This window comes from Bubalus kerabau, chromosome 21 (assembly GCF_029407905.1).
Source record: "Bubalus kerabau isolate K-KA32 ecotype Philippines breed swamp buffalo chromosome 21, PCC_UOA_SB_1v2, whole genome shotgun sequence".
Classification (NCBI taxonomy): Eukaryota; Metazoa; Chordata; class Mammalia; order Artiodactyla; family Bovidae; genus Bubalus; species Bubalus kerabau.
Genome location: NC_073644.1, coordinates 21,075,198 through 21,090,142, shown reverse-complemented (window position 1 = coordinate 21,090,142; position 14,945 = coordinate 21,075,198). Strand labels below are relative to the sequence as shown.

General features: G+C 39.5%; 1 non-coding gene across 1 annotated transcript; it reads left to right on the top strand.

Moving 5' to 3' along the window:
- Window positions 1-7,869: 7,869 nt before the first annotated feature.
- Window positions 7,870-7,977, top strand: LOC129636355 (U6 spliceosomal RNA). The gene has a single exon (XR_008706896.1). It is a non-coding gene; the product is annotated as a U6 spliceosomal RNA (small nuclear RNA).
- Window positions 7,978-14,945: the final 6,968 nt, after the last annotated feature.

Genomic DNA, 14,945 nt, shown 5'->3' with positions numbered 1-14,945 from the left:
TTAAAGGATTTCTGCCTTTCAGAAATCCAATTAGATTTTTCCAGGACATCTGTCAGTCAAGAAGGAAAACAGCATTTCCAGTGCACATTCATGGGACTGGAATCTTAATCTAAGGCCGAACCTTGGGGGGTTCCACAGAAACAACACGCCATGCTCATCTGGGCTTGGTAATTCAAGAGAACTGGTCATTCAGCTGCAGTTAGAAGAAATTTCTCATCCGGATATCAGCAGTTGTCCTCTCAGTCCAAGTGACAGATGGTAGGAATGCAGTCTTCTCAGCCCAGGATCTTGGCTTCTACATCTATGAAGATACTTCCCATCAGGCTTCTTGGAGTATTCATAGTTCTGCAGGCTTCAATGTTATTGAAAGGACTGGGACCCTTTTGCCTCTGTCAGGCCTTGCTCCTTTCTTATTCAATGCATCTTTAATCTCCTTTCACCAAGCTCTGTTCAATTAAACAAGTAAAATATAGAGTCAAACAAAGAGGATATATGTATTCCATTGTTTGAGATACACACACATATTTAGACTATTGCTAGGCTCTGAGGGAATAAAACAAAGAAGGCAATGGCACCCCACTCTAGTACTCTTGCTTGGAAAATCCCATGGATGGAGGAGCCTGGTGGGCTATAGTCCATGGGGTCACACAGAGTCGGACACAACTGAGCTACTTCACATTCACTTTTCACTTTCATGCACTGGAGATGGAAATGGCAACCCACTCCAGTGTTCTTGCCCAGAGAATCCCAGGGACGGGGGAGCCTGGTGGGCTGCTGTCTATGGGGTCGCACAGTCAGACACGATTGAAACGACTTAGCAGCAGCAGCAGCAGCAGAGGGAATAAAGTAGTGCAGAAAATCCTGTAAACTTAGGAAAACAGAAACAAGCAAAACTTGCTTATAATTAAGGCATAAAAAAGCTTTTTAACCAAGCTGGCCTCTGGAGTACTATTTTCACGTTGGTCTTTCTCACTAAACTCTAAGTTCCTTGAGGTCAGGGGCTTTGTTTTATTCACATGGTCATTCTAAACAGACTTGTAATACATGCTTGCCAAACGAATGAATAAATTAACCAATTATTGGAATAATTGGCTGATAAAATATTACTGACATACTCTAAAGGTACAGCCTCATGGTTGAAAGAAGAGAGAACTTCAAAAAAATTTTTTATTTATTTTTTAACTGGAGGATTATTATATTACAATATTGTGATGGCTTTTGCCATATTTCAGCATGAATCAGCTACAGGGATACAGGTGTCCCCCTCTCCTGAACTGCCCTGCACCTCCCTCCAAACCCCATCCCTCCAGGTTGTCACAGAACACTGGCTCTGGGTGTCCTGCTTCATGCTTCAAACTTGCACTGGTCATCCATTCTATATATGGTAATGTCCATGTTTTAATGCTATTCTCTCAAATCTCCTTCTCCCATAGAGTCCAGAAGTCTATTCTTTACCTCTGTGCCCCCTTTGCTGCCCTGAACATAGGATCGTTGGTACCATCCTTCTAGATTCCATATATATGCATTATTATACAGTATTTGTCTTTCTCTTTCTGACTTAACTCTGTACAATAGGCTCTACGTTCATCCATGTCACCAGAACTGATTCAAATGTGTTTATATTTGTAGCTGAGAAATATTCCACTGCTTATATGTACCACCACTTCCTTATTTTTTCATCTGCCAGTGGCCATCTAGGTTGTTTCCATGTCCTAGCTATTGTAAATAGTGCTGCAATGAACATTAGGATACATGTGTCTCTTTCTTTTTTCTTTTTTTTTAATTTTATTTTATTTTTAAACTTAACATAACTGTATTAGATTTGCCAAATATCAAAATGAGTCTCTTTCAATTCTGGTTTCCTCGGTGTATATGCCGAGCAATGGGATTGCTGGGTCATATGGCAGTTCTATTCCCAGTTTTTAAAGGAATCTCTGCACTGTTCTCCATAGTGACTGCACCAATTTGCATTCCCACCAACAGTGTGAGAGGGTTCCCTTTTCTCCACACCTTGAAAGAAGAGGGAACTTTTAATTGATGAGGACCCTCTGGATTCTTAAAGGCATAAAATAGTGTTGAGGGAAATTCTGGGCTATTTCAATGTAAAGAATGTGTTAGAGGCATAGCTACTAACCCAGACTAAACAGTTTGCCTGGATTTCAGGTTCTGTTGTGACCCAAGGCCTGGAGGATTCTTTTTTTCCCCACAAAGTCTCCACAAGCACCCCTCCCCATGCACCTCTTTGTAAGACCCTAATCCCAGAGCATTTTTTATCCTGGCTGTTATTGTGCTAAGTCTTAACTTCAAGGTTTTTACTGCCGAGTTGGAGCTCTGTTGACATTATACAGACTTAGCCTTCATAGGAAGGAGACATTCTTATCTTGCTTGTATTACATGCCTGACCATACACTGCAAAGACCTCAGCTGTAAGGAAGAACTCCTACAGTTTGTGACAATTGCATATAACATGACAGGAATCCTACAAACACACACACACACTCACTATATTTCATCAAAATTGAAAATTTATATTTTTATGAGTTGCATAAAAGTAAAATAAATTTAAATTTTAAATATACATTTCCCATCCTTTTAAATAAGCTGTAGTATAAATTTATCCATAAAATAGCATTTCAGTTCTATGTGACAATCTACATTTTAGTAGAAACCTCTTGACATCCAAAGACTAAAGTGTCTTGGGAAGTTGACATTTATGGGCAGCATCACAGGGACACACGGCTTCTCATAACCCACAAGATTCGTGTTTGACAGCTTTATGATGGACATAATTTTGAGGCACATAGAACACCAGTGCTTTATTTGCATTTCTTTTTTGGTTAAACTTGTAGTTATCTTTTTCCCTCAATAATTGAAATACCTACCAGTGAAAGTATAAAAAAATATCTGAAATATTAAATAAAATCTCATAATATATTTGGTGTATAGCCCTCCACAAAGTATTGATTAGGCATAACATTCCCTATGGGCTATTGGAAATATGATATATTCCTGAGATTTGTCAGTTTCTATCCCCTGAATTGTTTTGAAAGATTGTGAGAGTTTGTGTTCTGTTCTATTACATACTAACATAATAAATTTTTGTCTCAATGCAATAACCACTAAGTGTCTTCTGAAGACAGTAGGGATATAAGCATTTAACTTTAAGTAGCTACTTATAAGTAGCAATCTTGCAATAAGTGGGTGGATGTGTTCAAGCAAATCTAAGTTGGTAAATTCCCAGGCAATGACGAATTTATCTGAACTCATTACCCATCCAACAGTTGGCATGTGTGCTGTAATGTGGATTGTAAAAGGCATCTTTTTTTTTTAAGTTTCAGTATGAAAAAAAAAATAGAAATATGTGTCATAGAATCAAAGAAATGATAGATCAAAGAAATGCTTGTGTTATTAATATTAACCTAAGTATCCCCAAATCCTGCTAGTCTATAACTATCAACCAGGGGATTTTGGCATGTATAACTAGGGAATGTCTATGGGATTAAGATGGTCAGCAAAGGCAAAGGCACAGGTGAGAAAGTGACCTGCAAGCAGAGAATCATTAACTGAGTGGGAGCCATTGAAGTGAAAGTGAAAGTTGCTCAGTCATGTCTGACTCTTTGTGACCCCACAGACTATACAGTCCCTGGAATTCTCCAGGCCAGAATACTGGAGTGGGAAGCTGTTCCCTTTACCAGGGTATCTTCCCAACCCAGGTCTCCCACATTGCAGGTAGATTCTTTTCCAGTACAGCCACAAGGGAAGCCCAGACTAGGAGCCAAGCAGTGTATATTCTAGGCAGAGAATCATCAGGGTAAAGGCTGCTGCTGCTGCTGCTGCTGCTGCTAAGTCACTTCAGTCATGTCCGACTCTGTGCAACCCCATAGACGGCAGCCCACCAGGCTCCCCCGTCCCTGGGATTCTCCAGGCAAAACGCTATGGAGTGGAAATGAATGTGGCATTTTCCAGAAATGAAAGAAAGACCCTGTGGTGAAGACTCTCTGGAGCAAAGATGAGAGAGACACTGATTTAAGTTATAATGAAGGAATTATGAGTTTGAAGGCCATATTCTACATATTCTAATCTCCATAAGGAATTATTGAGCATACTCAACTTGATCAGATTTATTAAAAGGAACAATAATCCTCAAGAAAGTTGGGAAGGCCAATATCAAGATTTATTGCTTTGTGCATTTTCTTTTCTCTACTTCAGTACTCAAGTCCCAGGAAGATTACTTTTGTGAATTAGACCCAGACATCACAAAAGGATGATCTAGAGTAAGCTCACCTTGTGAACCCAGGCTAATTCATGTAATCTTTGACTAGAAGCTTTTTAAGCACATTCATACTCATGTTTCTTTTAGTTTCAGGTCTTTCCTTTGAAATTGTGATTACATTATTGCTAAGTCTGAGCATGCCCTCTAAAGGAGAGCAACATGGAGAAATACAACATCAGTACTTGAGGAGTAAGGAACCAGTATCATTACTGGATAAATTATTTTAGGATGGACTCAAGTGATGCTTTCTGGAATAACATGTCTTTGGTGGCAAATACTGCACAACTGATCAATCAATCCCATGGTCAAAATTCAACTGAGTTTCTTGCTTTCAGAAGGCGCATTTCCAACTTCTGGGAAAATACATGAGGATTTCCTGACTTCAGTATGTTGAGGCTAATCATGCACTTACTCTGAAAAGAATGTGTGCTATGGTGGCATCTATGCCTCCAAACATCTTATGCCAAAAGTGAGGTGCCAGTGCTTCAGTGTTCAGCCACCAGTGATGCTACCTGTGAACTCAAGTGTCCTTATTTTCTCTATGCTATAAAATTCCAAGCCAAGGACCACATGCATATCTTGAATTCTAATTTTTTAATTAAAATTTACTTCTTCCCTAACATTATGTCATAAATGTAGTTATTAGCCATTACTAACATGTTTGTTAAAAGAAATCTCACCTTGAGTCAAGACATAAGGAAATACAAATATCTAAATGCAGTATAGTGTTTTCTCATTACATTTAAATGGTTTTAAATAACTTTTTGACTTAATCTTGATTTTCTTTCCAATGCTGAGGAGCAAAACACCTTCAACTACTTTTTCATGAGGACAATTATTCAGGATCTCATAGTACATGCTGCTGTAAGAACATGAAGAGAGTTAAATAGGCACTCACACTGACCTTGAGTAGTTTATGATCTAAGTAGAACATTATGATGCAGAAATATATCTTCAGGGAATGCATTAGAGACCTTACATTACTTATGTGTTTAAATTATGTGTGAGCAAAAAGGTAAGGGAATTTAATTCAGTGATGAAGAAGGGAAGAACTTCAGTTTGAGGGAAAGCATCAAAGATTAGCAATGAGCTTGGGAAGACTTTTTGAAGGATAAGCTGTTTTAGAAGTGTCTTTCTAGAAAGAAAACAGTTTCAATGAATTGAATCTAGAAATTTCAAGCATGAACATTTATCTTAGGACAAATCTTGGTGGCAGATAGCAGATAGCTGAAGGATGTTGTTCATGAATATATTGGCCGAGAAAACAATGTGATGGAACTGTATGAGTTTCGATCAGCTATGGACATATTTACCAGGGAGGCTAGAATCAAACTATATGTTAAAGGATATACAGAAAATGGACCATTGTAGAAAATAAAGAGGGGTCATTAAATAAGATAATTAAAAAGCAGATATATTTAGAGAGACTTAACGAATTATATAACTTTAAACTGGGTGTCTGAAATTCATAAAAGCTACAGATAGGTCTGTGTAATTGTCCCATTTTAAAGTAAAAATTCTGGTAAGAAGCTAGGAAGTATGCCACTGGAGCATACTTCTGGTCTGGGTGCCTATTGCCTGCAAGCCCATATTATTGCCAACTTCCTTTTTGTCCCTCTCATCCCTTCTTCCATGTAGTGTGTCTTCTTCAAGATGAATTTAACACTCCCATGTTCTGAATTACAGAATGTGCTCTGGTTTGTACCTTGTTTCCAAAACACTGCCATACACAAATTCAACCAGTGACAGTCATCAGCTAGTACCCTACATGCATGCCTGCTAAGTTGCTTCAGCTGTGTCTGACTCTTCATGACCCTGTGGACTGTAGCCATGGGATTCTTCAGGCAAGAATACTTGAGTGGGTTGCCATTTCCTCCTCCAGGGGATCTCCCCTACCCAGGGATTGAACTGTGTCTCTTACGTTTCCTGCATTGGCAGATGGCTTTTTTTTTAGCACAAACACCACCTGGGAAGCCCCTGAGACCCTAAGATTCACCCAAATAAAACTAGGTGAACAGGCTGAGGTAAAAATTACTGTTTTCACAATGACTGGTCTTGTTCTGCTGCTGCTGCTAAGTCACTTCAGTCGTGTCCGACTCTTAGTGACCCCATGGACTGCAGCCTACCAGGCTCCTCCATCCATGGGATTTTCCAGGCAAGAGTACTGGAGTGGGGTGCAATTGCCTTCTCCGGGTTTCATTCTACACAAAGATAAATACATTGTGATTTGTAGTTGGAATTCTTACAGCCTACTCAGATCATCTAAACTTAAAGAACAAACAAATTCAAATGCTGTTTCTAATCCTTTACATTTAAGAAATTATCTTTCTGTTTTAAAGCCCAACTCATCCTCTCATACAGAGCCTACACTGAATATTTTATTTGACAATTACAAATCCTTTCTCTGAAAACCCCTCCTCTGGCTGCCTGAGTCTGTTCTTCTCAAAACTTTGAATTAAATTCTGCTCAACAAATAGTTCACATGAAACTTTATATAGGTACCTGAGCCTTAATCTTTACTATCTCTTACCTAGCAGTAGTCTGCACATAGCAAGGCGATTGTTCATGTTTAATCAGTTAAATTCATTCAGATATGTGAGCTGTCTGTCTCAGATTTTACTAATTGGTGTTATCTTGGCATGAGCTCTGAGCCAAACCGGTCCATGGATAAAGTGCAATGAATGTCTTCCTCCAACTCACTGCCATTGGGAAAATGGCATCAAGTTTTCTGCCTTATGAATAAGGATGACAACTTTTTGCTGCTTTCCCCTTTCACTCATTTCAGGGAAAAAAAAATGAGGCTAAGAAATGAAACTCTTTGAACTGTTTGGAAGAAAAATCTTACTTAAATCCTCCATGTTATTAACCAAACTACAAACTTGAAAAGCTTAGTTGTGCTTTGAAACTTCAAATCCACCATATTGATGAGTAGTTTCAGCTTCACAAATCATATCTTCCTCCATCTCTCATTTTCAACATCTCCTGATCCTGCTGAGGTTGTGGGGAGTATCACAGGAACAGAGTTGAGGAAGGAGATGAGATGAGTGCCATGGGGGAACGTTCAAATTCCTCAAATATTCTAGAACTTCAGTTACATCTTAGAAAATAAATGAACAGTTGAACAGAGAAAATGATTGGTGTACTCTATCAAGAATAAAACTATTAATACTACTTTATCAACTTGTCCTCAACTGTTGTTGCTGTTGTTCAGGTGCTAAATCACGTCTGATTCTTTGAAACCCCATGGACTGTAGCACACCAGCTCCCCTGTCCTTCATTCTTTCCTGGAGTTTGCTCAGATTCATTTCCATTGAATTGGTGATACTCTCTAACGATCTGATCCTCTGCCATTCCCTTCTTCTTTTGCCTTCAATCTTTCCCAGTATAAATGTCTTCTGTTGGAGCTATTTTATTCCCCTTGTGGAACATCAGAAAATGAGTACCAAACAAGTTTCCACCTCTAAATGTTATGTTTTTGTCTCTTTCCCCTGGCACTCTGTTTTTTCCAATCCAAATTAATAGTACATTTATATTATTTAAACCTAATGAAGGAATCAAATGAATGTGCAACCAGAAATTAAAAAAAAAAAATCCTGGTGCTCGCTTCGGCAGCACATATACTAAAATTGGAACAGATACAGAGAGGATTGGCATGGCCCCTGCGCAAGGATGACACGCAAATTCGTGAAGCGTTCCATATTAAAAAAAAAAAAAAATCCTGGAGAAATAAAAGTGAAGTTGTATTATTCTATATATGAAATGATTGATGCTGTTGATCTCAACAATTAAACACAAATTCAGGGTTTTTTTTAAAGTGTTTGCTTGTGCTATAATATTAACTTCCTACCTCTACCATCTCCTCTCAGAGTTTTAAAGATGAGCAAAGGTGCCATTTACAAAAATGACAGTGAACATTATGTCCATCTTCCCCTTCAGCTTACATATCGAGAAGTAGGCAGAATCACTCTGAAGGTTTACTCACGACAAGAGAAGAGACATAAAAGTTTGATGACAAAGTAATTTTAAGAAATTAACTTTGGTTAATTTATTTGACCTTGCTTTAAGAGGTGCAGCTATGCTGAGTCCACAGAGAGCTGCAGCCAAGCAGTGCCTTGACTAAGTGATGCTTTAGCAAGTGCGGTGGTTTACTATGATTGTTCTTTCCTTCCTCTACATAGGATTGTGCATCTCTTTTTCTTACATTTCCTTTCTCAGAGTGTAAGTCTGCTATTTGCCTGGAAATATTGATGTTTACTCTCTTTCTGATAGGAAAATTAACATGATAAGAGTCAGTTCAACCACAGATTTTGCCACCATCTGAAATCATTTTTATCAATCTAGCTGTCATGCATGGGTGTGAGTACATTAAGGAATACATACTCAAATATTAAAAGTGGAATGACCTTCTATTATATAACACTGACCTCTGATAAGAATAGCTACATCATGTTGCTGAGCAAAGATTTTCCTATTCTAACATGCTCTAAGGAAATAATTTTTTAATCCAACTGTGCAGTTCAGTTCAGTCGCTCAGTTGTGTCTGACTTTTGTGACCCTATGAACTGCAGCACAACAGGCTTCCCTGTCCATCACCAACTTCTGGAGCTTGCTCAAACCTATGTCCATTGAGTTGGTGATACCATCCAACCATCTCATCCTCTGTCATCCCCTTCTCCTCCTGCCTTCAATCTTTCCCAGTATCAGGATCTTTTCTAAAACGTTGGCTCTTTACATCAGGTGGCCTAAGTATTGGAGCTCCAGCTTCAGCATCAGTCCTTCCAATGAATATTCAGGACTGATTTACTTTAGGATTGACTGGTTTGATTGCCTTGCAGTCCAAGGGATTTTCAAGAGTCATCTCCAACACCAAAGTTCAGAAGCGTCAATTCTTCAGTGCTCAGCTTTCTTTATGATCCAAATCTCATGTCCATACATGACTACTGGAAAAAACATAGCTTTGAGTAGACAGTTTTTTTGACCAAGTAATGTCTCTTTTTTTTTAATATGCTGTCTAGGTTTGTCATCGTTTTTCTTCCAAGGAGCAGTGCCTTTTAATTTCATGGCTGCCGTCACCATCTGCAGTGATGTTGGAGCCCAAAAAATTGAAGTCTCTCACTGTTTCCATAATTTCTCAATCTATTTCCCAGAAAATTATGGGACTGGATGCCATGATCTTAGTTGATTGAATGTTGAGTTTTAAGCCAAGTTTTTCACTCTCCTTTTTCACTTTCATCAAGAGGCTGTTTAGTTCTTCTTCAGTTTCTGCCATAAAGGTGGTGTCATCTGCATATCTGAAGTTATTGATATTTCTCCTGGCAATCTTCATCCCAGTATGTGCTTCATTGAGCCCAGCATTTCACATGATGCAATCTGCATATGCAGATGACACCATCCTTATGGCAGAAAGTGAAGAGGAACTAAAGACCCTCTTGATGAACGTGAAAGAGGAGAGTAAAAAAACTGGCTTAAAGCACAACATTTAGAAAACTAAGATCATGGCATCTAGTCCCATCACCTCATGGCAAATAAATGGGGAAACAATGGAAACTGTGGCTGGCTTTATTTTTGGGGGACTCTAAAATCACTGCAGATGGTGATTGCAGCCATGAAGTTAAAAGACGCTTACTCCTTGGAAGGAAAGTTATGACCAACCTAGATAGCATATTCAAAAGCAGAGATATTAGTATGTCAACAAAGGTCCATCTAGTCAAGGCTATGGTTTTTCCAGTAGTCACGTATGGATGTGAGAGCTGGACTATGAAGAAAGCTGAGTGCCAAAGAATTGATGCTTTTAAACTGTGGTGTTGGAGAAGACTCTTGAGAGTCCCTTGGACTGCAAGGAGATCCAACCAGTCCATTCTGAAGGAGATCAGCCCTGGGTGTTCATTGGAAGGACTGATGGTGAAGTTGAAACTCCAATACTTTGACCACCTGATGCAAAGAGCTGACTCATTTGAAAAGACCCTGATCCTGGGAAAGATTGAAGGCAGAAGGAGAAGGGGATGACAGAGGATGAGATGGTTGGATGGCATCACCAACTCAATGGACATGAATTTGGGTGAACTCCGAGAGTTGGTGATGGACAGGGAGCCCTGGCATGCTGTGGTTCATGGGGTTGCAAAAAGTTGGACATGACTGAGAGGCTGAACTGAACTGAATTTGTATATAAGTTAAATAAGCTGGGTGACAGCATACAACCTTGATATACTCCATTCCAATTTGGACCCAGTCCACTTTTCCATGTCTAGTTCTAACTGTTGTTTCCTGATGTGCATACAGGTTTCTCAGGAAGCAGGTAAGGAGGTCTGGTACTCCCATCTCTTTAAGAATTTTCCACAGTTTGTTGTGATGAACACAGTCAAAGACTTTAGCATAGTCAATGAAGCATAAATAGATGTTTTCCTGGAATTCTCTTGCTTTTTCTATGATCCAAATTATGTAGGCAATTTGATCTGTGGTTCGTCTGCCTTTCCTAATCCAGATTGAATATCTGGAAGTTCTTGGTTTATGTACTGTTGAAGCCCAGCTTGGAGAATTTTGAGCATTACTTTGCTAGAGTGTGTGGTGAGTGCAATTGTGCAGTAGTTTGAGCATTCTTTGGCATTGTCTTTCTTTGGGATTGGAATGAAAACTGACCTTTTCCAGTTCTGTGGCCATTGCTGTATTTCTCAAATTTGCTGATGTATTATGTGTAGCACTTTAACAGCATCACCTTTTGTAACTGAAATAGCTCAACTGGAATTCCATCACCTCCACTAACTTTGTTCATAGTGATGCTTCCTAAGGTCCACTTGACTTTACACTCCAGGATGTCTGACTCTAGTTGAGTGATCACACCATCATGTTTATCTATAGTCACTTTCTGACATTCCCAATCAACTGTATTTTCCTTAATATTTTAAATGACCTTTGTTGATATTTATTATTATTAACATTTAATTGTTCAAGGAATAACGTGATGAGTTCCTTGAGCTTACTTATCTCATGCATACAGTTTTTAGTTCTGAAGAGCACAGAAACCTGGAAATGCCAATAGCCTATTCTGTTTACCCTCAAAACCAGGAAAGGGACTGGCTAGGAAGTGAAAAACATTTAAAGAATAACTGCTCTATTGCAGCCATAGAAAACTAGGGTGTTCTACTCATCTAGTCTATGGGCTTCCTTGGTGGCTCAGACAGTAAAGAGTCTGCCTGTGGTGTGGGAGACCAGGGTTCAATCCCTTGGTCGGGAAGATCCCCTGGAGAAGGAAATGGCAACCCACTCCAGTATCCTTGCCTGGGAAATCCCATGGGTGGAGGAGCCTGGAAGGTTACAGTCCATGGGGTTGCAAAGGGTCAGACATGACTGAGTGACTTCTCATTCACTTTCATTCATCTAATTAGAAAAGGCTGATTAAGGAGTCTAGACTTCTTTTTTCTTTTTTAATATAAATTTATTTATTTTAATTGGAGGTTAATTACTTTACAATATTGTATTGGTTTTGCCATACATCAACATGAATCCACCACGGATGTACACTAGACTTCTTCTTGACTTCTATTTTTTTAGCAAGTTTAATAACATTTTATTTGAGTATAACTTATTTGCAATGTTGTATTAGTTTCAGCTGTACAACAAAGAGAGTCAATTATACATATACATATATATCCACTCGTTTTAGATTCTTTTCCCATACAGGAAATCACAGAGAATTGAGTAGAGTTCCCTATGCTATGTAGTAGGTCTTTATTCAGTTCAGTCGCTCAGTCATGTCTGACTCTTTGCGACCCCATGAATTGCAGCATGCCAGGGCTCCCTGTCCATCACCAACTCCCAGAGTTCAAACTCATGTCCACTGAGTAGGTGAGGCCATCCAGACATCTCATCTTCTGTTGTCCCCTTCTCCTCCTGCCCCCAGTCCTTCCCAGCATCAGAGTCTTTCCCAATGAGTCAACTCTTCACATGAGGTGGTCAAAGTACTGGAGTTTCAGCTTCAGCATCAGTTCTTCCAAAGAACACCCAGGACTGATCTCCTTTAGAATGGACTGGTTGGCTCTCCTTGCAGTCCAAGGGACTCTCAAGAGTCTTCTCCAACACCACAGTTCAAAAGCATCAATTCTTTGGTGCTCAGTTTTCTTCACAGTCCAACTCTCATATCCATACATGACCACTGGAAAAACCATAACCTTGACTAGATGGACCTTTGTTGGCAAAGGAATGTCTCTGCTTTTTAATATGCTATCTAGGTTAGTCATATGTTTCCTTCTAAGGAGTAAGCATCTTTTAATTTTATGGCTGCAATCACCATCTGCAGTGATTTTGGAGCCCCCAAAAATAAAGTCTGACGCTGTTCCCAGTGTTTCCCCATATATTTCCCATGAAGTGATGGGACCAGATGCCATGATCTTATTAGTTATCTATTTTATATATCACAGTCTATATGGCAATACCAAACTTTCAGTTTATCTCTTTCCACCCCTTACAAACTCCAGAAGATGGTAAGGGACAGGGAAGCCTGGTGTGCTACAGTCCATGGGGTCACAAAGTGTCAGAAATGGTGACTGAACAAAAATAACAACACCCCTTGCATCCTAGTAACGATGTTTGTTTTTTATATCTGTAACTCTTTTTCACAATAACTCTGGATCACAATAAACTGTGGAAAATTCTGAAAGAGATGGGAATACCAGACCACCTGACCTGCCTCTTGAGTAATCTGTATGCAGGTCAGGAAGCAACAGTTAGAACTGGACATGGAACAACAGACTGGTTCCAAATAGGAAAAGGAGTACATCAAGGCTGTATATTATCACCCTGCTTATTTAACTTATATGAAGAGTACATCATGAGAAACACTGGACTGGAAGAAACACAAGCTGGAATCAAGATTGCCGGGAGAAATATCAATAACCTCAGATATGCAGATGACACCACCTTTATGGCAGAAAGTAAAGAGGAACTAAAAAGCCTCTTGATGAAAGTGAAAGTGGAGAGTGAAAAAGTTGGCTTAAATCTCAACATTCAGAATACGAAGATCATGGCATCCGGTCCCATCACTTCATGGGAAATATATGGGGAAACACTGGGAACAGTGTCAGACTTTATTTTTGGGGCTCCAAAATCACTGCAGATGGTGATTGCAGCCATGAAATTAAAAGATGCTTACTCCTTGGAAGGAAAGTTATGACCAACCTAGATAGCGTATTGAAAAGCAGAGACATTACTTTGCCAACAAAGGTCTGTCTAGTCAAGGCTATGGTTTTTCCAGTGGTCATGTATGAATGTGAGAGTTGGACTGTGAAGAATGCTGAATGCTGAAGAATTGATGCTTTTGAACTGTTGTGTTGGAGAAGACTCTTGAGAGTCCCTTGGACTGCAAGGAGATCCAACCAGTCCATTCTGAAGGAGATCAGCCCTAAGATTTCTTTGGAAGGAATGATGCTGAAGCTGAAACTCCAGTACTTTGGCCACCTCATGTGAAGAGTTGACTCATTGGAAAAGACTCTGATACTGGGAGGGATTGGGGGCAGGAGGAGAAGGGGACGACAGAGGATGAGATGGCTGGATGGCATCACTGACTCGATGGACGTGAGTTTGAGTGAACTCCGGGAGTTGGTGATGGACAGGGAGGCCTGGCGTGCTGCAATTCATGGGGTCGCAAAGAGTCGGTCATGACTGAGTGACTGAACTGAACTGAACTGAACTCTGTTTCTGTTTTGTATATAAGTTCACATGTAAGAGTTTACTCATGGGAAAAGACTCTGATGCTGGGAGGGATTGGGGGCAGGAAGAGAAGGGGACGACAGAGGATGAGATGGCTGGATGGCATCACTGACTCGATGGATGTGAGTTTGAGTGAACTCCGGGAGTTGGTGATGGACAACAAGTTGGTGATGGTGAGGCCTGGCATGCTGCAATTCATGGGGTCTCAAAGAGTCGGACACGACTGAGCGACTGAACTGAACTGAACCCGTTTTTAAGATTCCACATGAAAGTGATATCATGTGATGTTTGTCTTTCCCTGTCTGGCTTGCTTCACTCACTATGACAATCTCTAGGTTTATTCATGTTGCTGCAAATGGTGTTAATTTGTTCTCGTTATGGCTGGGTCATATTCTACCGTATATATGTACCACATTTTTTTATCCATTCCTCTGTTGATGGATAATTAGGTTGCTTCCATGTCTTTTCTATTGTAAATAATGTTCCAATGAACATTGGGGTGCATGTAGCATTTTTGAATTACCGTTTTCTCCTGATACACACCAGGAGTGGGATTGCTGGAAAATATCGTAACTCTGTTTTTATAGATTTTTAAGCAGTCTCCATGCTATTCTCCTTAGTGGCTGTACAAATTTGCATTCCCACCCACAGTATAAGAGGGTCCCCTTTTCTCTACACCCTGTCCAGTATTTATTGTTTGTAGATTTTTGATGATGGTCATTCTAACTTATGTGAGGTGATACCTCATTATAGTTTTGCTTGGCATTTCTTCGATATTTGGTGATACTGAGCATATTTTCACTTGTCTCCTGGCCATCTGTATGTATTCTTTGGAAAAATGTTTACTTAGGTTTGTCATCCATTTTTTAATTTTATTTTTTATTTTTTTATTGAGCTGTAAGAGCTGTTTTTATATTTGTTGGTTTCTACATATGCAAATATTTTATCCCATTCTAAGGGCTGCTTTTCA